The 26388-nt window shown below is 40.9% G+C and overlaps 1 long non-coding RNA gene across 3 annotated transcripts; it reads right to left on the reverse strand.

Annotated features, from left to right (window-relative positions):
* Positions 1–342: 342 nt before the first annotated feature.
* Positions 343–25898, reverse strand: LOC309340256. Of its 3 annotated transcripts, none has more exons than XR_014155890.1 (6): positions 25881–25898; positions 17862–17900; positions 17616–17713; positions 5540–5655; positions 4740–4871; positions 343–467 (listed from the first exon to the last, which is right to left on the reverse strand). It is a non-coding gene; the product is annotated as an uncharacterized lncRNA (long non-coding RNA). The 3 variants fall into 3 exon arrangements; XR_014155891.1 differs by having other exon boundaries at positions 17616–17735; XR_014155892.1 differs by lacking the exon at positions 4740–4871 and having other exon boundaries at positions 349–467; positions 17616–17735.
* Between the last annotated feature and the right edge of the window lie 490 nt (positions 25899–26388).

Raw genomic sequence — 26388 nt, forward strand, 5'->3', positions numbered from 1 at the left:
AAAAAAAATCTGCTCTTGGAATGTCAGAAAATAAAAAATATCTGGGTGTGTGTGGGGGGGGGAACCATTCAAATCTACACAAATTGATCAAGATTGCCTACTTGTGTATTATTTGTAGTCCTGAGGAATTTGATATTATTCACTTAAACGTAATATTACTTACAAAGTAAAATGTTGCTCCCGGGAACTCTGTTGTTTCTAGCATGGCAAGATGTAAAAGCGGGAGAGGGCTTCTGCTTCTTTAATAGTACTGCTGAAATATCCTCTGCCCTCTACCTTAAGTCCACCAAAGGCATGGGTGTAAGTCATTGCTGAGTGAGGTGTGGAAGTAGAAAGCACTGGCAGGATCAGGATCTTGCATTTTCCCCCAAGGACATTTAGAAAGGCAATTGCTAGAGAGTGAACCCCCTACTTTACCAAAGATAAAGCATGTCAATATCATCTCTGTAAGTTGTATGTCTTGACTCCTGCAGAGTGAACAAAGATCAAAGGACTAAGTCAGCCATACACTAACAAAGATGAAATGGAGAAATTGGTTTCATTCATGCTATTTTCAGTTCTTATCTTAATCATTGTCAAGGGAAGATTCAGAGTGTACTATTTTCTGTCTCGGGCTTTGTTATGAAAATGAGACTACAGGAATTTAATCAGTACAGCTTGCGGAAAGTAGTGGCTGATCATTCTGCAATTTCTTTTAATGTTTATTACTGGATGTTTCTGGAGCTATTAAAAGAAAAGCACAACTGGACGGAAACCAGAATAGCTATAAAATATAATTAGAAGAACCCAAGAAATCACGCACTGGGGATGCCATTTTTATGGCCAAATATAGGCGCTTACTACAGATGACAAAGTATTTTTCAATTATACTAACTTGTGCTCCCGATAACGTACCTAGGCAGTTGCGTATGATAGCTCAGCAATTCAGAATGGCAAAATCTCAAGATGAGTTTGGGTGAAAATAGTCCCCCTCCCCCACATCATCATAATCATTCATTCAGAGGCTGTAGCTGTCCAGAAGTCAGCTTAGCACATGGGACACCATTCGCCCCCATCCCTGTAGAAGGAATGCAAGGTAAACATTGCCTTTAAGCCACCACCTACATTGCCTACTAAAACATGTTTCACAGTGACTGGAAGGAGGACTCATCCAACAGGTTGGGGGAGGAGGCTGTGGCCTTTACCTTTAAGAATAAAAAAACCAAGACAGCCCTGAGTCTCAGTAGCATAAGATTTCCCCAAGAACATAGGAAGCTGCTTTGAGTTCAGTATTGTCAACAATGACTGTCAGTGGTTTTAGGCTGGTGTTTCTGCCAGCCCTAACTGGGGACACCAGGGATTGAAGCTGTCACCTTTCGCATGCAAAGCATGCACGCTACCACTAAGCTGTGGTTCTTTCCCTGGAGTGCAGTGACAGAACTACTCCTGGTATTTTTGTTACTATTACCCGTCCGCTCCTATTTGTGTCAACCTTTGCAGGAGCACTAATTTGCAGTGTCCCATAAAAGGTCAGAATTCGACTTCATATTCGCCCTTATCCAAACCACTACTCTGCTCTCGCACTGATCCAGAACCTATATGGCCCCACCTGATTCAGGTGTAACAAACAGAACTGATTGTCATCAACATAGATATTTTTTAACCATGAAAATAGAACTTAAAGAAACTTAAGCTCGGTCCTGCTTTTAAAAACAGGAACTTTATTTATCCAGACCTGGCTTACAGACATTATTATATAAACACCTGTACATCACACCCCTCTCTAAATGTTGCTGTTTTGTATGCAATTGCCCTTTAGTCTCTATTACATAGATGCCTTTGATTTCTGAATATTCATTGCCAAGCTTAATTCAATTACCATTTAAATGACAACACTTATACCGTTGTCTCTTAGGGATGAGCTGACATGAACCAGATACACCCTACGAGTGGCCATTATCTATTATTTTTTTTAACATAATATTTATTGAAGTTTCAAATAAGACAAAACAAATAAACAAAAAGACAGAAAAAACATACAGAACAAGTATACTTACAGTCCTTAGTTTCTTATACCTTATTTCCCACGACTTCCCCTCGCCTCCCCTTCTTGTATTCCAATTCCAGATATTAGTTCAACAAGTTCTTATCCCCAATTTTTACCTTATTTCATTGTTATATTTAAATCCTTTTAATAACCCATTTTAACTTATTTAGCTTATTTACCTCAGTCCTTCTACTTAAACCCTTTTTCCAAGGTCGGCCCAAATTCCCTTCCACAAATTTCCCAATTTTATATTAATACCAAACCAAAAACACAAAATAAAAAGTATCAGAAAAAATATTTATACAACCTTTGGATTCATCAAACCCCACCCTCCCTTTCCCGGTTTCGATCCCCAAACCAATGTCCATCAGTCCATCTGCTATCAGCCTGGCAATCTCACATCAGAGGCTTTTAAGTCTCTCTCAGTTCCTCTTTGCCAGTTCTTTGGATAGTCCTTTATATTAAACCCCGAATCTCGGAGGAGTACAATCCCAAAAAAGTCCATATTTCTTCCGGCCAGACCTCCATGTTTAAAAGAGTTCATGAATTTAAATGTCCCAAATGCTCGAACTTCCATCTTAATCAAATTTGTAATCCATAAATCTTCAGGTCTCCATCTAGGTAGGTCACTCCATTCTTCATTCTCCAATTCAAGCCAAATCTTGATCATCCAATTCTTATTTTCCTTTATAACCTTCCTGCCAGGCCTCTGGCCTTCCTTAGCCTTCTGCAACATTATGACTCCTCCTTCCTTTCCCTCTAGATCCTCATGTTTCTCTTCCACTTGTTCCACTTTCTCAAATTTGTCAAATTTCTTTTCCTGCTCAGCTGCAAAGTCTTTTGTTTCCGCTACAGGGGCTTTTGGTTCAAAGACAAAGACTTGGGTCAAGTCCTTTCCATTTTCAGTAAGGTTATTTACTGTTTCATTCAGTCCCATGACCCCTGTAGCCAAAATATTACTTTGTTCTTGAAGCTTTCCCAAAAGATAAAAAGTCTTGTTCAACTCAGTGAGTATTTTTCCACTTCCAGCTATTCTTGCAGTGTCCCAAATCCCCCTCTAGAGGGATTATGGATATTTACTATCCTTCTAGTTCCAGTCCCAAAAACAAAATAGCTTATTTTTCGACAGTTTATAACCAAAATGTAACAAATCCAACTGGCAAAGGCAGCAAACACAATGTTACTTTATATTCCCCAACTTTGACAGCTAGTTTGACAGCTGTCAAAGTCTTCTGTATCTTTCCAACAGGTTCTCTCGCTGATCACTCCCGGGTCCCGGGGGGTTGCGCAGCTCTCAAAATCCACTCTTATCCTCCAGCAAAATTACTTATACTGTCCAATCGTGAAATTAATAACTTTGTTCAGTTGCAATAAAAAGTATTCTCTCGACCTTAGTTATTTAATCCTTGCTTTAAGTTGCCTACAAGGCGGGGAGACGGACTTCCTTTTTGTATCTTCCCCGGTCGTACCAAATTCAAAGAAAAAAATTCCTTTTTAAGTCCAATTTCTGTATTACTCACGGGTTGTTGCTTTTCAGTCCGAATGTTCTCAGGAAAAAGTCAGCGCTCTCCGTCCATGGCATGCGGCTTCACTCAGCAGGGAAAGCGGAGGACTCTCAGCACCGCACCACTCCCCGTCCCCCGTTCCGAAGCCTTTAAAAAGGCTCCTTCGCAGGTCGGGGGGGCGCAAATGGTGCCTGCCGAGTCACCAAGTCCACAGGCTTCTGCGCCTGTGGTTTCTAAGGGTCCCCATGTCGCCGGCACGGCAGAACCCGATCCCTACTGAGCCGATTCCCTCCGGAGCTCGGAGGGAATCCGCCATTAGACGTTGGCGCTAACCCGGAAGTCCCCGAGTGGCCATTATCTAAATGGTTTGAGTGTGAATGAGTGAGTGCAAGAGCTGTGTGCTTGAATGTGCTGTATGTGCACAGTGAGGATGAGAGAGGGGGGAGGATGGAGAGACAAGAGGAATTCTAGCAAGTGGGAGTTAGAAAACTGAGTGGACCTCTGCTCTGTGTGTCTAACTGCCCACATGTGCAGCTTGCAGTGGCATGTGGCCCTCAGAGGTGAATCGTTCCTAAGTGTGCCCCAAGGCATAAAAAAGGTTAGCTAGCCCTGGTCTAAGGTCAGCATAGAGAGAGGTTCTCTTACCCAATCCTTCCCTCTCATATTGTGATGTGACCAACAGCCAGGGTCATTTGTAACATGGCGTTTTCACTTTATGCAACTGAATTACAGGTGTTACGGCCATCCAATGTTTTATTCAACCCTGTTAGAATCCTTGCTTGCTCCTTCCTGTTCCATTCTTCAGCCAATTAGTTCTATAAAAACATCATTTACCAGCACGCCACCTACTATTACATACTGGGCCTTTCTTCACCACCAGTTTTCTTTCTGACTGGCTGGACCATTTCTGTTCATCACAAAGCAACTGCTCAACTTCAGATGTTGTGACTGCTCACTGAGATAACCATTTGGGCCTTTTTATTATTACCCTACAGTACTTGTTACTAAAATAGGAACTATTCTACCCAATAAAATATTGAATAATATAATTGCAGAAACTTATCTTCTCTGACACATACCACTCTTTCATCAACCCACAGGTCTCTTTTTAAAGTAATGAGACCTTTTGAAGTTCAGAAAATGAGGCTCTATTTTTAAAGTTGTTTTTGAAGCAGTCCGAATACACCCTATTCCATAGGCTACTTTACCGTATCTTCTTCTAAAGTCTGTCGCCTTTCCCTTGTCTTTGTACAATTCCAGGAGATTTTTGTTGTTGTGTTTAGAGCACAAAAGACTATTAGTGCCAAAAATGTAAAGGATTTAAGACATGATAATTATTCCTGGAGTGGAAAGAAATAATGCTGTTGCAGTCAGGACCTCGAGATATGAAATGAGTTCTTGTTTTGCTTCTGATAAGAGGGAAAAGAGGATGTATTTCCTAGAGCTCTATCAAATGATTACAAATTGAGCTCACTATTTGGAAGCTACGGATCTAAACACAAGTCCTGCTGTGTGTTTTGTAATCTATATTTTTACCTTTCAAAGTCATCTTTGATTTCACAACACTGGCAGGATTTGCTAGTATAAGTAATTGAAATGCTTGTGTTTTAACAGACGTTCCAATGATATTTCCAAGCTTTCTAGCATCTGCTAAAGATAGCTTCTACTAAAGATATACTTTTCCTCCTACGAATTACCCTCATTTTGGTCTATTATCCTAGTTGAATTGTACTTGACTAAAAAGTAGCTGTCAAATTCCCCACCCCAAACACACATGCTGTTCTGAACCTTCACAGGCAACCTGCTACTTGACTGAGCAAAGATTATATGCCTTTACTTGACAGGACTTTTTTTTTTTTTGTATATAAAAAAAGTTCTTAAACCTTAATTTTTCTTTTTCATTATTAACCTGTTTAAACTTCAGAAATATTGCTTTCTTTGCTTAAACAATGAAATCCAGGTTACAACTAAACAATGAATTTCTGAAACCAAGATACAGTTTTCTTACCTGTCATCCCCAATATGACCGATTTGAAGCTCCAAATATGTGTTCATATTATGTTAGCAAGCAAAGACCCTTCTTCTTAAACCAGGTAAATAAGTATCTAACCCTATTGGGGGACACTAATTAGAAAACACAAGAGTTAAGATGTAAAACCTTGGTACAATGAGATATTAGCTATACGGATCACAATACAAACCTATTTCATCTCGAATAGTCATGATATGTTCAGAATCTCCCTTTTTATCACAATTTTAGGTGAGGAAACATTTCCTGCTTCTAGTTATGTGCTTTAACTCTGAAACAGAATCATGGGAGACACACAAATGTCCACTTAATAAAAGGTGAAATGCTAAAGACATAACTTAGTAGGAGAGCACATATGATGTGTATAAAAGGTCATTGTTTCAATCTCAGGGCTCTCAAGTGAAGATCTGGTACAAGGCAACTTTCAGTGTTCCTATATGGACCAACAGTCTTCTTCATGACAGGATATCTCTTTCTATTTATTACGAACACAAATGGTTCTTCCTTCTACATCTTTTCTGTAAAAGCAACTGCATAAGCATGTCGCAAACTAGCCTCAGGCTCTTTCCAAAAGATGTGTATCAATAGAGACATTTGAATTGAGAATAATAGAATATGATGGTCGATGGAAAGGAATGAAGCCTTCATGTGTCAGCTGATGCCACCAATCAAAACCCAAATTGCACTGCTTGAGAAGGCTAAAGAGTATTCATGGTTGCTGACATTGTACGGATATGGAAGGGGAGGAGGACGTGGAAGGCGTACAAGTTTTGCATGAGCAGATGCCAGCTAAGATGTACCATCAGCAGGTGGGCGATGGAGCGTGAGCTACAGCTGTGTTTGCTTTAGCGTTCATCTTATTTTGAATTATTTATAAAAAGCACTAGCAGCGATTTGGAATTTATTCAACGACATGCCCTATCAATGATTAGCTAATTTCTCTCCTGCAGACAAGTTTGATGGGAAGACATGAGCTAGATAGCAGACAGGTGCTGAGTACCGCTCTGCTAGTTGGTTGTCACTGCTGTAGCATTAATGTAGGATGGAGGGACATGTTACATGGAAACACTGACTGAACTCTCTCTCTAATAGCAAACTGCAGAGCATCACAGCACTTAAAGAAACACCTCAGGCAGCACCACTGGAGGTAATGTTATAAAAGAAATCAAAAGAATTGCTACAGAAACTGTATCTGCCTCGTGAAGTGGGATTTGTTGTATTGTGTAAAACAGCCCTGGTTTGTTCTTGAAGCCTTGACTTGTTTTATATAATACTGAAGTAAGGAATACCACCAACAGAATTTGAAGCTTTGTCTGATAGCTGGGAGTTGTGACATGATCCCTTCTTTTTTTCTCCACTTGCAGCATATGGTCTCCTTGGGCTTCACTCACAAGCATTCAGTGATCAACTCATCATTTTTGAATCACTGATGTAGTAGAGAGCCAGTAAGATTTATCTGACAGAGTACAGTACACCGCTTTACATGATAGCCCCCAAATGTAGGTTATTTATTAGGGCTGTGCACAGATTGGGGCTTTAATTTGTACATCCAGAATGGGCCTGATCCAGTCTGGACCAGTCCAGACCTGTTCAACCCTGGACTGTGTACAATGTACTTGCAGCACACACATACATGTGACAAGTACTAATAAAGACAAGAAATAGAAAACTGAACACAGCTGTAAAAAACTGGAGCCCAAATTTGGGGGAGGAGACACAGACAACAATTTTGTTTACGTTTCAGTAAGAATGTAACTGGGATGGACTAGGTAAGGTTTGGAAACCTTACACATTCCAAGAGGCAGAACTAGGAGAGCATTGGATGGGGTGGTGACATTCTAGTCTGGCTCTGAAGCTCTCATTAAGGAAAGTCCAGCTCCTCCCCTCTAGGCAGTTATGGAGCACCTGCTCTGGTTCACCAGAAGCGGCTTAGTCATGCTGGCCACATGACCCGGAAGCTGTCTGCGGACAAACGCCGGCTCCCTTGGCCTATAGAGCGAGATGAGTGCGCAACCCCAGAGTCGGTCATGACTGGAACTAATGGTCAGGGGTCCCTTTAACTTTACCTTTATATGTCTACAACAGTATGTGTAGCTGACTCTTGCTTATATGCCTTGCTCAACACATAGGGGGATGCAGGCAGTGAGACGACCAATGCTGGCAGCTGGGCAAACAGGTATGACCCTGCTGTTACTCCACCTGTAAATCATATGTGTGTGGTTTAATCTGTGGAGGGAAATCTGTGTTGGACTTGAATTTGTATGGTCAGGAGATGAAGAAGATTTCCATGGATTTACTGGGCACTGTTGCATAGATCCCTTTTTCTCCGTTTCAAAGGATCATTATGAGAGTACATGCAAACAAAAGTGTAGTAAGCGCACAACTAATGTGCATTTAACTTGTGTGCATTCAGTTTTATGCACTGGGCAATAAAATTAAATAAAATTTAAAAACAGGAGAAAATGAGGTGGGCATCCAGGGGGAAAAGACGATCCCTGGGCTATAACCTCCATGTAGGTTTTGGGCTTACTGTAGTACATGTAGTGCATGGAGCTGTTTCCTGTCCTCCACAGGTCACATCTGTGTATTGTTTTGGTTTAGATTGCAAGTTTTTATTACAAGCAAAAAAATTTTTTTCTAAAGGTAAAACATTTCTAGACATAAGACTACAAATGTAGGCCTTGCTTCCTTGTGCTTTGTTACAAAGTCCTGCTGACTGGTATCTGCCACTTCTGACTAACAACATTTCCTCTCCAGTTCTTAAAGAGACAATGAACTATTCCCACAATCTGGTGGGTAAAAAATAGTGTGCCCGGCAGCAGAAGGAAGGCAATCCCTTTTGGCAGTAGGTTGTCTCTTTATTTTGTGCCTATTGACAGGTCCCCCCAACTTTCTCTAAAGAGGGGCCATTTTGACTCAGCCCCATACAGCTGAACTCATACTGTAAAGTAAGAAGCAGTCTTCAATAAATTGCTACAATGGATTCTGCCTTCTTATGACTTGCTCCATTTATAGTTTTCTGTTTCCTTCTCGTTCTGGTTACCTTCTTGTGATTCACACTTTGTCAGCTACTGCAACCGCCAACAGTGATGCTATATAAGCAGAATGCAACATTGCACTAAATTTAAAGAGACAGACTACTCAGTCACACTTACTTTGGTGAGAATCCTGTCTCTTCCAGATTTGGAAATGGTTGTGAAAGATCAAGGAGCACAAAAACCCTCCTTTTTATAGATTGAAAGTGCTTTTCTCAATGCATTGTGAAATCTTATGACCAGATTTTCTAGTCTCAGGACATTTATTGGGGAGTTAGTTTCATTGATTTCAAAGTAATTTATTTTCCTGAAAGTGTGCTTGGGATCACAGACGTGCAATACTAAAATTTGCTGTATAAACCAAATTATGATTGACCATCCCCCCCCCTAAAAAAAGATGAAGAAATTACGCATAAAAGTGATACAATAAATGATATATCAGAAAATAAAAACGTTTAAAGCAATGCAGAGAAATATATATATTTTCTTGTGTGTGTGTTTTACTATGGTGGTCACAAGAATAAGAGCCATGTTGATTCCAAACTACTCCAGTGCATGCATGCACTGAAAAGCATGCATGCCCTTCTACATTTATTACCCCAAATGGGCTTTTAGTGTTCCACCACAGACCATTATAAAATGTAGGCTATACACACTATCAATTCAGCAAAATGATAAGGATGTTGCAGCTTCAACACCCTAAAGTATATATGTCCATGCACAAACATGTACACAGGTTGTTTACTCGCCCTGAGCTCTGGAGTATACCAGGGAGCCAAAAGGGGTCCACAAAGTGAGAGAGGATGCTCGGGGTGATTGTGTCAATGACCTGAGCCATTTGGATGTTCCATAGGTTGACCAGGGCTTCAACAAGAGTGCCTGTCATAGCAGCTGGAAAATCCCACAGAGCCATCTGGAAACCCACTGGATCCATAAGCGTTTGATGGCTGAGCATCCTAATAGGTCCCCTGCCTGTGCAGAGAATAAAAGCTGCTGAAATCTTAACAGGAAGTGATCTGACCATGACAAGGGACTGGCATCAATACCCCACTCACTTCCAGATCACCTTCTTCCTGCCCAGTTGAGAAAACAAGGTCCAGAGTGTGGCCTGCCATAAGCACTGGGTCGGTGACATGTTGGGATAGCCCCATGGTCACCATGAGCCACTCCAGAGCCAGTTGCCTTGGCATGGATGTTGATTGCTTGTATCTCCTTTGTAAATAATAGTAGGCAAGTTTAGACACCAGGAAGAGAGGGGGAATTGAGTCTGTATCTTTTTATTATACCTTTGCTGCCAACGCTTTGATTTAGAGGATAATTTCAGGCTGAACACATTGTACTTCTCTAGGGCATTCTGTGTTATGTATGGGTCTCACATCATGGCCTACAAAGGCATTTAGTGATACTCAGGCCCTCTTTCTGAGCAATATTGAATATAAATATAGAGCAGAGAATGTAGATACTTTGGAATAAAAACAGTAGATAGCAGGAAAATAGCCTCCTGTTCCCCATTCAGGAAGAAACAAAAACACCAAGATTCACAGCAGACAGCAATCAATTATTGGGACACAGTGGGAGCTAAGAAAGAAAACCCTCACTCTGCTCTTTCCTCAATCTCTTCTCATGACCAAGATTGTAACATGAATAGGAAATGGCATGAGTTTAACCTATGCTCATTGCAACCCTTCAGATGCAATCTTGTGTTCTGTTTTCAATGCTGAAATGCATGTAATACTTTAGGGAAGGGCACTTTCAAGTATAGTCCTCTGTGGAGATGCATTCTGATTATTGTTCAGACCATTTCCCCCCCACAGCTGTAGGTATCATTTGGTTATACATTCTCCAGAAGTGCAGACTTCTCTTTGTTCTCCTTTGTAGCAAAGCCCACAAAGCTATTTTAAAAATGTATTCATTGCCCTGCCCTAGATGCACAAGACTAAATCAATTTAGCTTTACCCACGATTTCATATAATGGACAATTATCATTCCAGGATCATATAGCTTTATGATCACTTCTATAGGGCAGTAGAGGCCCACATAGAATAGTCTGTATCCCCCAAATAAGCACAGCTTTTTGCTGTCCTGGGTGTAGGTAAACTGTTCATTAATTAATCACTTTTGATAGTTCGCATTTGTTTGCCTTAAATATCCAGCCACCTAAGTGACAAAAAGGGGGGGGGGTGTAAAGCCCAAAAGAACTCAAACAAAATGTAAAGCTTTAGGGTCTAATTTCATATTGGGAGCTATGGTTGGATTAAATGACATGAATGATTGATTATAACCTAATATCTATTTGTCTCAGAAGGCTGATATCTTTTATTCATATAAAAACTAGTGTGTATATTTTATGAAACAATGCAGCTTCCCTTCTGCCCTGTCCCCACCTTTTTTTTGGGGGGGGGGGTTAACATTTTTCTTCAAAGAATCCCAATTTTATCACCAAACTCATTTAATCCCTTGCACTTGATTAGACATAACGCCTACTCAATCCATGTCATACTTCAGTAGCAATTGTGGGGTTTGTTTCCACAAGATGTGGAGATGACCACCAGTTTAAATGGAATTAAAAGGAGATTAGATAAATTTGTGAAGGATAAGGTTCTATCTGAATCACGCTTACTTGATTTTTAAATTATTTGTCTTAAATCTTTTATCTTTTTCGTGGTGGTTTGTTGTGTGGAATAATATAGGAGGAAGGTACTGGCCAGGAGTCGGTGACTTTTTATACCTTAAAGAGTTCACTCAGCCTCACAAACACTAAGAAATAAGAAGCACCCCCATTTTTTAAAGAAATGGTGCCCATGGAATCATGAATTGCAAATTGAGTGCTGATACAGTCATAGCTGAGAAATGATGGGTGGAGAAAGGATGTGGCAAGCGATGCCTGAGCTGGTGCTGACTGAGCAGAAAATGATGCAGTTTCCAACTGATTTTCGTTGCTTCCTGCATGCTGGAAACTCTGCTATTAAAATCTGTCTTCTGTCTAGTCAAGTGGAAGTTAAGAAACATTGAACCTTGAGCATGCTACTGCAAACATACTAATATGTTTCAGCATAAACTTGGTATCCCCCACCCCCCCGGTTTTTGCCAGCAATTCTTCTGGCTGCTGCATTGGCACTGTAGCCAGAGGGAAGCAGACTCAACCAAGCCATAGTTACAAGCAGGGGTGGACAAAGCTGTCCATTTCAGTTTGTCATGTGCCCAGTCTTAAATTCAGTTCTCTGCATTTCCACAGCAATTTGCGAATCCTCATGAAAATTAATCAGCATTTTAGAGTGAATGTCTCCTACTATAACATATTTGTATGAAGCTTTGACTAATATACCCATTTTTGGGTATCTTTAAATTCTTCTTGAATACTTATTGTCAGTAGTGCATAGCATCCACAGGGGTTCTCTTGTTTTATGTAAAGGATCTGGACAGATGACTAAACTGTGACTCTCTCAATATTGTTGGACGTCAACTCCCATAGCCATAGCCACCATGGCCAATAGACAGAGCTGATGGGAAGTGAAGTCCAACAATGTTTGGAGGGACACAAGTTTCCCATCCCTGCTCTAAATCCTTTGGTACAGGAACCAGAATTTTCTTTTATGTTTGCAATGACTAGAAGGCTGAAGAGTTTGATGAGGAATGGGACTTCAAAGCTTAATCTGTAACAATCATGACCTCAACCTTTCCACTTTATCGTGTGCTATTTAGGAAACTTGTGTGTCATTCAATTTGTTTATTTGATGCTAAAGAAAATCTCTCTTATCAAAATGGGTTGGAGGAAACCTCACAATCTTATTATAAATAAAAAGAAATACAAGGATGAGAGAACATAATGTCAGAAATGATTAAAATCTAGTATGTACCACCAACACAAGTACTAATTTTATTATGAAGCTGAAATGTTCATATATTTAATAAATGGAAGTTTCAGTAAGAATTTTCACTGAATTGAGAACAAATATAAACGGCGTTTCCGTGTGCTGTTCTGGTACACCAGAAGCGGCTTAGTCATGCTGGCCACATGACCCAGAAGCTGTCTGCAGACAAACACCAGCTCTCTTCACCAGTAAAGCGAGATGAGCGCTGCAACCCCAGAGTTGTCCATGACTGGACTTAACAGTCAGGGTTCCCTTTACCTTTACCTTTTATGATGCATCAATGAAAAATATTATCTCCAGATAAGATTTTACAGTCAATGATAGACATAGCATAGACCCAATATTATACTCTCATAATTCCTTATTGAGAACTATTTAGCAGTGCTAATCCAGGTTGCAAATTACCACAGGTTGAATAACAGACCATGTATGTACAGTGGTACCTTGTTTTGAGTCTGGGATCCGTTCTGGAGCCCCGGACGCTCGAGGAAAAGGATGCTCAACAAAGCGCCACTCTGTGCACGCATGTGGAGAAGTTTGTACTTCTGCACATGCGCGAGTGGCAAACCCAGAAGTCACCCGTTCCGGTACTTCTGGGTTGGCCGTGGACATCAGCTGAAATAGATGCTGGATGGGGCGGACTTATATGGAGGTACCACTGTATGGCTATTTATTCTGTCTATGCTTAGCCTCTCCACTGTAGAACATGTCTATCAAGGTGCAAAAATCTTTCCAAACTAACTTTGAGAAGTTATAACTATTAACTATTTTTTCAGTAGTGGCTTCATTTTAACACATAGTTAATATTTTCTAAGCTAGTTATACCACATTTGACTAATGCAGTTCTCAGCCATCATAAAAGCATAAGGAAAGCTTGTTGACAACGTCCCATCTAGTCCAGTATGCTGTTCTCAAATGTCCAACCAGAGGAGCATTAGCCAGGTGATTTAAAGGATTATCTCTTTAAATGTCAACAAATTTAGATCCTTGATTTGATTATGACCACTGTCATATTTATACTGTGATTATATTAATACATCAGTTTTGGCTCATACTTCATACATTAAATGACATTAGTTTGTTAGTGTCACAAATCCTGGTAATTTTAATGGAATAGAGTTCGTATTTTAGGTAATTTCTCCCAAGTTCTTGATGAGGATAAAACATCTGTCTCATGTGCAACTTTAGTCAGTCTGTGTTTATATTATATCCTCCACAAAGCTCAATACCACTTTCCAAGAAATACAGAGTTATCTAGTTTGCATTTATATTATGCCATGTAAATTCCAAAGCAGTCCCGCTAAAGGACAGTTTGGGAGTACAAGACACAACAGGAAACTGGCATTTCTGGTTGCAAAAATCCTCTCGCTGCTGCTGAGTCATGAGAAGCTTAGAGAACTGGCCTTAGCCACATATATGCAGTTTATTAAACTCTGATTTCACTGCTCATTTCAGCTGCATGACAAATCATGTTATTGTAAAAAGTCTAAGCTGTAACTACAAGAAATCTACTTCTACCTGAAATATATTATAAAGTGACAAACAATTCAAACCCCAAAGGGCTGGTTCCAAAGGAACCTGCCAATATTAAAACATTTTTTCCTCTCCCACCAAGGACTACATGCATAACCTGAATCCACATACACACACACCACCAATATTTCATAGCTTGCAACTCTCAGTTCAAAGAGAAATGATCTCATAAAAGTCCCACATTTCACTCTTCTAATAACACGATATGTCAAAGAATAAGATCTCATTACCTTAACCATTGATTTGTCTCAGGTGTTGGCAAAAGAGAAAGAATATTTTAGGAGTTTCAGCAAGGAAGATAAAAAACAGAGTCTGCCTGAATTTTCAAAGTATTGATCAGCTCAAAAACTCATGTGCAACAGCCCCATAATCAGAGGCATTGAACACAGACTCCCACTGGGTGATGGAAATGGTTTCTTCGACTTCACATTTTTCCTGCAGATAAATCTATCTTAGGTTTGTTTACACCTACACGAGATGCAGAAATAAGAACTGAAAAGATCAAACTTCTCCTAGTGGGTGTTTTACAGGTAGCACCCCAAATGCCATCATAACTTACTTGCTTAATGCACAAGGAGAAGATGTGGCCTGTTGAATACTACTGTACATAATAATAGCTGCCAAATTTTAACTTTTTAATCATAAGCATTACATCCTCAAGGATGATACCCTTCCGAATAACAGGTTTTCAAATGGTAATGCTTCTTGGTCAGACTTCATAGCCCTAACAAATACCTGCACAAAATGAAGAGAATGCTCTTTCTGATTACTGTCCATTTACTGTAAAATGCAGCTTGTAAAGACTACTACCGAACATGTTGATACTGAATGAACAATGCCATTGGGTGGTATCAACTAAATAAGCTTAAGAGCAGGAACCACCTTGTATGAGATTTTTGTAAGTGAACCGCCCTGGGATCTCTGGATGAAGGGCAATATACAAATTTAACAGATAATAATAATAATGCCTCTTGCATTCAGTGCACATCATATATACTAACAGAGTACGTACTCCATGCTTTGAATGTGGCAGTTTATTTAAATCATTTATACCTCATCCTTTCTCTGCAGAGCTCAAGGCAGCTAATGACAAAGAGAAAATAATAAACTGACGATTTAAAACAACATACACAATATACCAATAACATATTAAAACAGCCTCAGAATGTAACAAATTACTACAATAAATTTGTATAAAAAGCAGAGATAGTTAAAAACCAAATTCAGTAATGCAATAATGCACATTCCAAATGCTATTTTTGATGACTGACAGCTAAATATGTGAACTGGTTCTATGGGAAAGCATTGCATTTGAGGTGGCATATGGTGATCAGAAAAGTATTACCTCCAGCATTATATCTATGATGACTCATTCTCCCATGTGATGTTGCAGATCAAGTAATGAACATTCATGTGTGAAACAAGAAGAAAAAGAAGAAGAAGAAGAGTTTGGATTTGATACCCCGCATTTCACTCCCTTTAAGGAGTCTCAAAGCAGCTAACATCCTCCTTTCCCTTCCTCCCCCACAACAAACACTCTGTGAGGTGAGTGGGGCTGAGAGACTTCAGAGAAGTGTGACTGGCCCAAGGTCACCCAGCAGCTGCATGTGGAGGAGCGGAGACGCGAACCCGGTTCCCCAGATTATAAGACTACCGCTCTTAACCACTAGATCACACTGGCTCTCCTTAGGACAGGCTTGGGGAATCTGTGCCCTCCCCATTTGTTGTTGGGTTCCAGATTCCTTCAGCTCCAGTCAACATAACTCGTAGTCAGGGATGATGGGAGCTGTAGTCCAACAACATCAAATCACCAAACTAAAGAAGTTGTTCTTTGCAGAAAAGCACAATGAGAAGAGAAAATAGTTTGCATAGTTCTTAGCAACCATTTGCTGTTGTTACTGAGAACGTGCCAATAGAGAGTCATTTAGACGAAGCTTTTCTGCTGCTCTTCCAGCTTTCCAGCTTGGTTACCCATATTCCACTCCTTAATTTATTTTTGTGTTGTACTACACAAATGTGCCAAAGGCCTCACATTTCTCATTCGCAGGAAGCTTTCCAAGGCCAAGATACTCTTTGCTTCTAGCAAACATTGCCATTCCAAGCACTTCCTAATTGAACTGTCACAGCCCATGCTGTTCCCATTATTTTATTTCAGACCCCCAAAAAGCAGAGGCAAGTTCCCCTTGTGAACTTTGAGAAGGCCTTCTGCACAGGAAGAATGAAATGCTAATGATGACTCAGAAGGTATTCACTAATAATGAATGGCGACAACCTTGTGGCAAGATGGATAGAGCGGAGAGATGCACATTGAGCTGAAAGAAGCATTCCAGTGAGTCTACTAGAGACTAAATAATCCTTATGGTGTTCTTTCCAGACCTCTTTGATAGGCAAGGAATTAATCGTGGTAAGACAGAACAAGGGCTTTAAGGGCTATCTGCATCACAGCACACACTTAATTTGCAGCATGTGGTTAAGGGTACTGGTGTTGTTTTTCATGAGCTTGAGAAGCCAGAGAGGCAGTTGGCAACTAAGGCCCCTTGGCTCAAGAGGACCTAATGGTTCAGAGAACCAGCCTCCCAAGTTCGTGTCTGAACTACATCATTCAGAGCCCATGACAGGGAGGAGCCACGAGCTCTAAGGCAAAGCTATGCAGCTCACAAAAGGTGGGTGAGAGATTGCTTGAATGGGTGGATAGGGATGTTGGGAATTGGACGCAAGCTAGCCAGGGTGGTTAGTTGGTTAAGCCCGAGAGGTGACTCCTTAGAGGCATCCACCTCACAGCTGTGATAAAGAAAGGTTTATATTGCCTTTTCACACTGGAGAGCCAGTGTGGTGTAGTGGTTAAGAGTGGTGGACTCGTATTCTGGTGAACCGGCTTCGATTCCTCACTCCTCCACATGCAGCTGCTGGGTGACCTTGGGCTAGTCACACTTCTTTGGAGTCTCTCAGCCCCACTCACCTCACAGAGTGTGTGTTGTGGGGGATGAAGGGAAAGGAGATTGTTAGCCGCTTTGAGACTCTTTAGGGTAGTGATAAGGTGGGATATCAAATCCAAACTCTTCTTCTTCTTTTCGAGCCTTGACCCTATCGTGTCTTAACCACCTGGACAATCAGGGCTCAAGGAGCAGGACTGTACCTCCTGTGCTTCAAAGGTATTCTGCTGTGCTTTGGGTCCCACTCAACAACCCGGTCACAGCATTTGGTACCAGCTTCAGCTTCTGGATCAGTCCCAAGAGAACCCCCATATTGAGTGTGTTACAGTAGTGCAGCAGTGAAATGATAAAAATGCCTACATGGGAGGAGAAATATGGCGCTTTTATGAGCACCCTGTTTCACCACAGGAACCAGGTATTTTGTTAGTATATATGTTTCCTTGGCTGTAGGGAGGAGTTGGTATCAGCCTGATGTTGGAACATTCCCCTTTCTGCCAAATATTCCTCTTGGCTAGATCTAATAGAAGCTATTAGATTTGCCTCTCTTACAAATGTTCTCAATGCAGCTCTAGCTTCCAGCCAAGCAAGCTGCCTGGCAGCGTGGCATCTTAAAGCTGTCACTTTATCACTGACTTCCCATGCAATAATTTCAAATGACTGGAGAACACCAACCAAAACATACCTGGGGGAGAGCAGTTGGACTCTAGTTCAAGTGAGCAAAGGTCAGGCCTCAGCTGTAGGCAGAAATGAAGTATCTCTCTTAGGTCTCAAAATTTGTCTCTGTAATATTCAATTTTAAAGGCTGTCAAACAGAAGATCAGTCATTTCACACTGTAACAAGAATAGACATCCAAAAGCGTTCCTGAACATTGCTTTATCTTTGAAGCGGAGGATTTTAAAATCATCTTTAAAAATGAGAACTACTCGCCCCTTTTCCAGCTATCTCCACATACACTCCAAGCTGAAGCTTAAAGAAAGAACATAACATAAGAATAAGCATAATGTAAGAGAAGTCAGATATTGGATATTGTGGTCCCCACTGGGTCATCTTGGGCTATGTGATCCTCAACTCTCAGCCTAACCTACCTCACAAGGTAGTTATGAGGATGATTTTAGGAGGGCAAGTACCATTTATGCCTCATGGGAGATAAATGTAATAAATAAATAAATCCTTTGCTGAATTACACCAACAATAAATCTTTTTATTAATGTTAAGGAACCAGAAATCACCTAAGATATTTTTTTCCTATTTTGCATTTCGCCCCTTGAAGGGAGTTTTTCTTTCTGCTGAATATATAAACAATTCTCACATGTTATATACACTGCTACACACATTATTAAATGTCTTGTATGCTACGCACAAACTAACCAGCACATGAACAGATACCGGTACATACAACAATGCATATAACTGTATAAAAATGCTTATATATGAAATTATGAAATTATGCTGCAGATGTACAGTACCATAGGTTCGAAACCAGATTTTGGAACATAGGTGAACTCCAGATTTGTTCTGAATGTTCTCTTGATCAGTCTCATGGGCTAACCCTACACATTCTAGGGCTAGGGGTAGAGAACTGCTTTCAGCCCAAGGATCACACTCCTTCTGGGCAACCTTTTGGGAGCTGCATAGCAGTGGTGAGCAGGAGCAGGTGCAGGGGCAAAAGTGGGTGGAGCAACAAATTTAATTTTAGCTTTGTACAGTGGGCTAGTTTCTACACACAGAGACAACTCTCTCGATCCTCCATTGAAGCAAGCATGAGTCATTCTCAGAGTTCAAGGACACATTCCTGCCTAACAAAAACACTCAGGGGGGATGTAAAGCAAGGCCACTGAGAAATGTACCCTGGAGAAAGAGGATATGGCCTCAGAAAAGTTTCAAGGGCCAGATAGAGCAAGGGCCATAATGTGACCGTGGGCCTGTGGTTCTCCACTCTTGTTCTAGGGTCTTGAGACAGAAAAAAAGCTAGGCAGATCTTTAATGAAATGAGTATATATAATATTATATTCTTTCGCTGAACATTTTTCATTCACTTTTGACTCTAAAAGGCCAGTTAACTCAAGGGCTGTACAGCAGGGCTATTTGCATCCTAATTAGAACAGCCTGTTCTGGCCTCATATTTCATTTGTTCTAAGCAGCACCAGGCTTTTCCAGTAGCTAAATGGCAGCCTAGGGTTGTACCAGCATCTTTTTTTTTTTTTTACTTTACATTTGCCATGAACATTTATGCCTAAAGAAGAAGGTATAATTCAAAAGCTTAGAATCATAGAATAGAATCATAGAATCATAGAGTTGGAAGAGACCACAAGGGCCATCGAGTCCAACCTCCTGCCAAGCAGGAAACACCATCAGAGCACTCCTGACATATGGTTGTCAAGCCTCTGCTTAAAGACCTCCAAAGAAGGAGACTCCACCACAATCCTTGGCAGCAAATTCCACTGTTGAACAGCTCTTACTATCAGGAAGTTCTTCCTAATGTTTAGGTGGAATCCTCTTTCTTGTAGTTTGGAACCATTGCTCCGTGTCCGCTTCTCTGGAACAGCAGAAAACAACCTTTCTCCCTCCTCTATGTGACATCCTTTTATATATTTGAACATGGCTATCATATCACCCCTTAACCTCCTCTTCTCCAGGCTAAACATGCCCAGCTCCCTTAGCCGTTCCTCATAAGGCATCGTTTCCAGGCCTTTGACCATTTTGGCTGCCCTCCTCTGGACACGTTCCAGTTTGTCAGTGTCCTTCTTGAACTGTGGTGCCCAGAACTGGACACAGTACTCCAGGTGAGGTCTGACCAGAGCAGAATACAGTGGCACTATTACTTCCCTTGATCTAGATACTATACTCCTATTGATGCAGCCCAGAATTGCATTGGCTTTTTTAGCTGCCGCTTCACACTGTTGGCTCATGTCAAGTTTGTGGTCAACCAAGACTCCTAGATCCTTTTCACATGTACGCTCTCAAGCCAGGTGTCACCCATCTTGTATTTGTGCCTCTCATTTTTTTTGCCCAAGTGCAATACTTTACATTTCTCCCTGTTAAAATTCATCTTGTTTGTTTTGGCCCAGTTCTCTAATCTGTCAAGGTCGTTTTGAAGTGTGATCCTGTCCTCTGGGGTGTTAGCCACCCCTCCCAGTTTGGTGTCATCTGCAAATTTGATCAGGATGCCCTTGAGTCCATCATCCAAGTCGTTGATAAAGATGTTGAATAAGACCGGGCCCAAGACAGAACCCTGTGGCACCCCACTAGTCACTCTTCTCCAGGATGAAGAAGAACCATTGATGAGCACCCTTTGGGTTCGGTCAGTCAGCCAGTTACAAATCCACTGAGTGGTAGCATAGTCAAGTCCGCATTTTACCAGCTTCTTTACAAGACTATCATGGGGCACCTTGTCAAATGCCTTGCTGAAATCAAGGTAGGCTATATCCACTGCGTTCCTTTCATCTACCAGGCTTGTAATTCTGTCAAAAAACGAGATCAGGTTAGTCTGACATGACTTAATTTTCAGAAATCCATGCTGACTATTGGTGATCACAGTATTCCTTTCTAGGTGCTCACAGACTGTTTGCTTAATGATCTGCTCCAGAATCTTCCCTGGTATTGATGTCAGACTGACTGGGCGGTAATTATTTGGGTCCTCTCTTTTCCCCTTTTTGAAAATAGGGACAACTTTTGCCCTTCTCCAGTCTGCCGGGACTTCGCCTGTTCTCCAGGAATTCTCAAAGATGATTGCCAGTGGTTCTGAGATCACATCTGCCAGTTCTTTTAATACTCTTGGATGCAGTTCATCTGGCCCTGGAGACTTGAATACATCTAAACTAGCCAAGTATTCTTGTACTATCTCCTTAGTTATTCTGGGCTGTGTTTCCTCTGCTGAATCATTTGCTCCAAATTCTTCAGGTCGGGCATTGTTTTCTTTATCGGAGAAGACTGAGGCAAAGAAGGCATTGAGGAGTTCAGCCCTTTCTGTGTCCCCTGTTTGCATTTCACCATCTTCTCCTCTGAGTGACCCCACTGTTTCTTTGTTCTTCCTTTTGCTACGAACATACCCATAAAAGCCTTTTTTGTTGCTTTTAACCTCTCTAGCAAGCCTGAGTTCATTCTGTGCTTTTCTGACTTTGTGTCTACACGTGCTGGCTATTTGTTTGAATTTCTCTTTGGTGGTTTCCCCCCTTTTCCATTTTTTGTACACATCCTTTTTAAATCTTAACTCAGTTAAAAGTTCTTTAGATAGCCACCCTGGCTTCTTTAGGCCCCTTCCATGTTTCCGTCTCATTGGTATTGCCTGAAGTTGTGCTTTTACTATCTCCCTCTTAACAAACTCCCAGCCATCATGAACTCCCTTTCCTTTTAGTATTACTGTCCACGGGATCTCACCCAGCACTTCCCAAAGTTATATGAAGTCGGCTTTCTTAAAGTCAAGAAATTGAGTCCTAGTATGCTTGGCTGCTCCTTTCCACTGTATAGTAAACTTCAGAAGAGCATGATCACTCGCACCTAATGATCCTTCCACTTCTACCCCACTAACCAGGTCATCAACATTGGTTAGGACCAGATCTAAAATGGCTGTTCCTCTTGTTGCTTCTCCCACTTTCTGGACAACGAAGTTGTCTGCAAGGCCAGTGAGGAATCTGTTTGACCTTATGCTCTTGGCTGAGTTTGACATCCAGCAAATATCCGGGTAACTGAAGTCCCCCATTACTACTATCTCCCTTCCTTTTGCATGCTTGGCCATCTGTTCCAGGAAGGCATCATCTATGTCCTCCATTTGGCTTGAGGATCTATAGTAAACTCCCACAATGAGGTCCCTGTTATTCTTCTCTCCCTTAATTTTGACCCAAATGCTCTCACTTTGGCTTTGAGGTTCTAAATCTTGGATCTCTTCACAGGTATACACATCCCTGACATATAACGCCACTCCTCCTCCTTTCTTGTCTGGTCTGTTTCTCTGAAATAGATTGTATCCCTCCATTATTACATTCAGTGGTCATCATCTGAAGTGCTGTGCAGGGATTATGCAAGACGGCCAAGTGCTCCCAAAACTGAAGGGACCTTTGGGAGCAACCTTAGATGTGGCATAAGGAAGTATGCCTGAAAGGAAACTGAGGAAGGCCTCCATGCCTGCTCAGAAGATCATGGCATGCACATGTTTGGCTCCTGACCAATAAGGTTAGCCTCTCAGTCCTTCTTTGCAAATTAATTACTCCTGTATTTTATTATTAGAGAGGAAAATGTTTTATTGACCCATGTGGGGAGGAGATGAGGGGATCACTCAAACCAGCAAGCCACAATGTTTCTGTAGATGGAACGTTTGCAATAGTGTGAACCCTACAACTTAAAAGTGCCTAAGAAAAAAAAGTTTTTCAAACAACAACAAAAAGAATATTTTTTTTCCATAATTGAACTATTTTATCTTCCTGACTCTTTTGTTTTCCTGCTTTTTTGGAGGTGGCAGCCATTTTGTGAAAGGTCATATTCCTGGTGGTAGCCATTTCTGACTGAGGCACTCAGCAATCTGAAAATTCAAAATGTGTCCCCAGACCCAAAAAAGGTGGTGACCACTGTCTTGGACCATCACCTACACCAGGGAATGGGATTCTGTGGCCCTCCAGATGTTGCTGGACTTAACTTTACCCCAGATACCAGGGCTGCAGGTTCGCCATACCTGCCTTACATCATTCCTGAGGGTCTCTCAATGCACAGAAGCATTTTTTTCCAGAGCTGTGTGGAAGAAATGGAGCGGTGGGAAAGACCTGTTCCATGAATGTGGACTCTTGTTTCTTTCAAAAAATGGAAGTTAGGATCCATATAATATAATGTGAGAAATACAGCAGTAAAGGAAAGCAAAAAAAAAATTTCTCCCATTAAGAAACAGAGGAATAGCCATATTTTAAAGAAATGAGGTTATTCGCACTTGATATTTTAAGTGCCAGAATGGCTCCCAGATGATGGCAGGGTTGTGAATGAAGGAAGATTATATTTATAAGATAAAGGTTATCTAATTTGGCTGTCCCCTTGATTAATATCAGCTTCAGAGCTATTGAGCAAGAACGGCATTCTCTTGAGCTGCACATGTGGTACCTAAATGACCAAAAGTAAATGTGTGAAGCAAGTTTGGAGATTCTTCTTTGGGCAAAATGTCCAAGGAATTCTGAGGGAAGCTAAATGAGTTTCACGAAAAAAATTTTTCCTGGCAATTCCACACATCATTTCATAGCCTCCCTTCTGGATGTTCATTCTCTACAAGGAAGGTGGGGCAAGATCGTGCTACCACCTGATTTCCCCCTCTCACAGCAGCCCTCTCTGCATACCTCTCAGGATCTCCCAACTTTTGTTGACATTATATTTCATTATTTCTTTCATTTTATCATTCTGTTCTGAGATCCTTGAGACTGGACACTGAGAGGTCATTCTGTACTTTAAAAATAGGAACTCTTTAGATACTGTGGACCCAGTGTTGTTGTTGTTGTTGTTGTTAATAATAATAATAATAATAATAATAATAATAATAATAATAATTTATTTATACCCCCAGCCACTCTTGGCGGCTCCCAACAGAATTAATTATAATAATAAAAAAGGGGTAAAACATCAGACACCAAAAACTTCCCTAAACATGTGCAACACCATAATAAACCTGGGCTAGAAACCCAAGAATGGGATACGGGTGGCGCTGTGGGTTAAACCACAGAGACTAGGACTTGCTGATCAGAAGGTTGGCGGTTCTAATCCCTGTGATGGGGTGAGCTCCCGTTGCTTGGTGCCTGCTCCTGCCAACCTAGCAATTTGAAGGCACATCAAAGTGCAAGTAGATAAATAGGTACCACTCCAGCAGGAAGGTAAACGGCGTTTCCGTGTGCTGCTCTGGTTCGCCAGAAGCGGCTTAGTCGTGCTGGCCACATGACCCAGAAGCTGTACGCCGGCTCCCTTGGCCAGTAAAGCGAGATGACCCCAGAGTCAGTCACGACTGGATCTAATGGTCCGGGGTCCCTTTACCTTTACCTTTAGGAACCCAAGAACCATAGAATTAGCTCCATCCTCCCAAAGAAGCCATCATATTGTGGCAGTACACCAATGCAATGGTCATTGTAGCGTGCCCTAAACATTCATCTGCCATTGCATTACATATTCAGATTCTATGGAAAATTTAAAATAGTGAGATTGTGAACAGAGCAAGCTAAAATAATGATACATCTTGCTATTTGAGAGAGAAAAATGTGGGATGACATGTAATTCCAAAATCTATTTCCAAGGAGCCATACACGGGAGCTAGTCATTAACCATCTGAAACAACAAGTTGAAGACTCAAAAAGTAATTCAAACTGAAGATTGATTTAAGGAATTAGGCAGGTTCCAGCTATGACTAATTAATTATTGAAGTTAAAGTATTGTCCCTCCACAGTAGGTACTTTTTCATAATTACAGCTCAGAGTAACATTTACCTTAATTAGGATCTCTCATCTCATAAAGAGTTCTGCACAGCATCTTTTATTCTGATCTATTATAGATTTTGTTTGGAAGATGCAGATGGGTGTGTCCTTTCATTTGGACACAATTGCAAATTCCGTATCTAGATCGCCAGCTCTGTGGCATCCTTGAACAAACTGTCTGCATTTGTTTTAAAAATAGCTTCCAGTTAATTTGTTTCTTTTCAGAAAGGTATTTTCAATTCAATCTATTTGAGATAGATAATTTTGAATCAGGGTAGCTGTTTTCTTTTTGCATTCTTGTGACATTTGCTTTGTCCTCGGCTTCAAGTCACATCCAGAGTTTCCCAACTGAGAAAAGGAAAAGATCAGCACTCTTGATTTGAACCTTGGTGCTTTGCCTTTAAACACCCCAGTAGCTTGGCAGGAAACTATTCCTAACCAAGGCAACAAGCAGAAAGATCACTCTTTGCTTGCACTCAGGGGAAAGAGCACAGCACTTGCACACAAATGCTTGACTGTTGTCAAGTTATCCATTTTATATACACTCCATACTACACTTTCCGGAAGTCTCTGTTAAGGGATATAGGAAGCAAAGGGAATCAGAAAGTAGGAGCTAGGCAAAGGGTTAAGAAAAACATAGAGATTAGAAATGCTGTTAGAGGAATTCAGAAGCTAAAACAATTACAATTACAAGAGATTTTGTTGTTAGACAAACTTCAAAGGGATACACCCATCTGGAAATGAAGGTGGGATCTTGGAACACTGTTAATACTGTGACTCATTTACAAAATTCAAACTGGACAAGGTAAATAATGCTCTTCAAAGTACAAAATGACCACAACACAGCTACAGTGAGTTTTCCCAGCTGGGAGCTTAATTTGCAAATGGGTTGTTTAGATATTGTAAGCAGGTAACTAGCAAAAATTATATTAGATTTTGTCAAAAAATGGTATTTCCCAGATTAAGTGAGGAAAACTATGGGCTGGTATCTTGGTGCTGACAATGTTGTATGAACACTACAAAAACTTGAATGTGTGAGGAGCACCAGTCCTGAAACAAACAACTGACTAGAAGCTCCAGTATAATGATTAACCCGCTCCTGCTATTTGCCAAAAGGAAATGGCACCTTTGCACCAGCTACAGCTGCATTTCATACCACATAGAAATGTTGTGATGGGAAGGCTTATCTGGACATAGAAAACACACCCCTGATAAATCTATAAATGCATATGATAGTGCACTTAAGGAACTAGCTAAACCGTGTCCGTATGGAGCATTAGAAGCAGATATCTTTATGGATCAAGTGGTGGGGAAATGTGTTCACAAAATATTACAGGATGACTTGACACTGGCTGTAAGAAAGGGCTCAAGAAGAAAGTGCCTAATGGTTTCCAAGAGTGGTGACTCTGCCAATATTTACACTAACCATGTCAATCAACAAGCCAAGGCTAAAATATATGTGAAAATCACCAGGGATGCAGTGCACTGTATACAAATTAGACACACTGTATGTTACCTGTGTTGCTTGCATGCATTTACATGATCACCAATTCAGTTAAAATTCTTCCTTGGAACAAGCAAGGCATCAACATTCTGGGATCTACACATCAAGCAGATGTGCTTACAGTCACTCATTATTACTCTTCTTACCCAGAAGCAATGGAACTGCTAAAGAAATAGTTCTTCAGATACTATCAGCAGTATACTGCAGATTTTGTTTTGCCAGTTTTGGATGTCCTCTTGATGTTGGCACTGACAATGCTAAACAGTTTGTTGCCTGTCTCACTGAACAGCTTTTCAAGTCTTGTGGTAGTAAACATATCTGTGCTTCCCCATATTATCCAAAAGTAGTGGGGAGATCAAATATTTTCATTGCTGTTTGAAGAAAACTCTGCAAGCAGCACACTGTGAAGAGAGGAACTAGGGGGGGAAAGAATTATCAAAGATCTTAATGGCATATCGATCTACCATGCCCAGGGCTTCAAAGACGATACATGTTAGATTGCTTTTGTCATATGGTATCC

The sequence above is a fragment of the Podarcis erhardii genome, assembly GCF_964252035.2.
Source record: "Podarcis erhardii genome assembly, chromosome: 4".
NCBI lineage: Eukaryota > Metazoa > Chordata > Lepidosauria > Squamata > Lacertidae > Podarcis > Podarcis erhardii.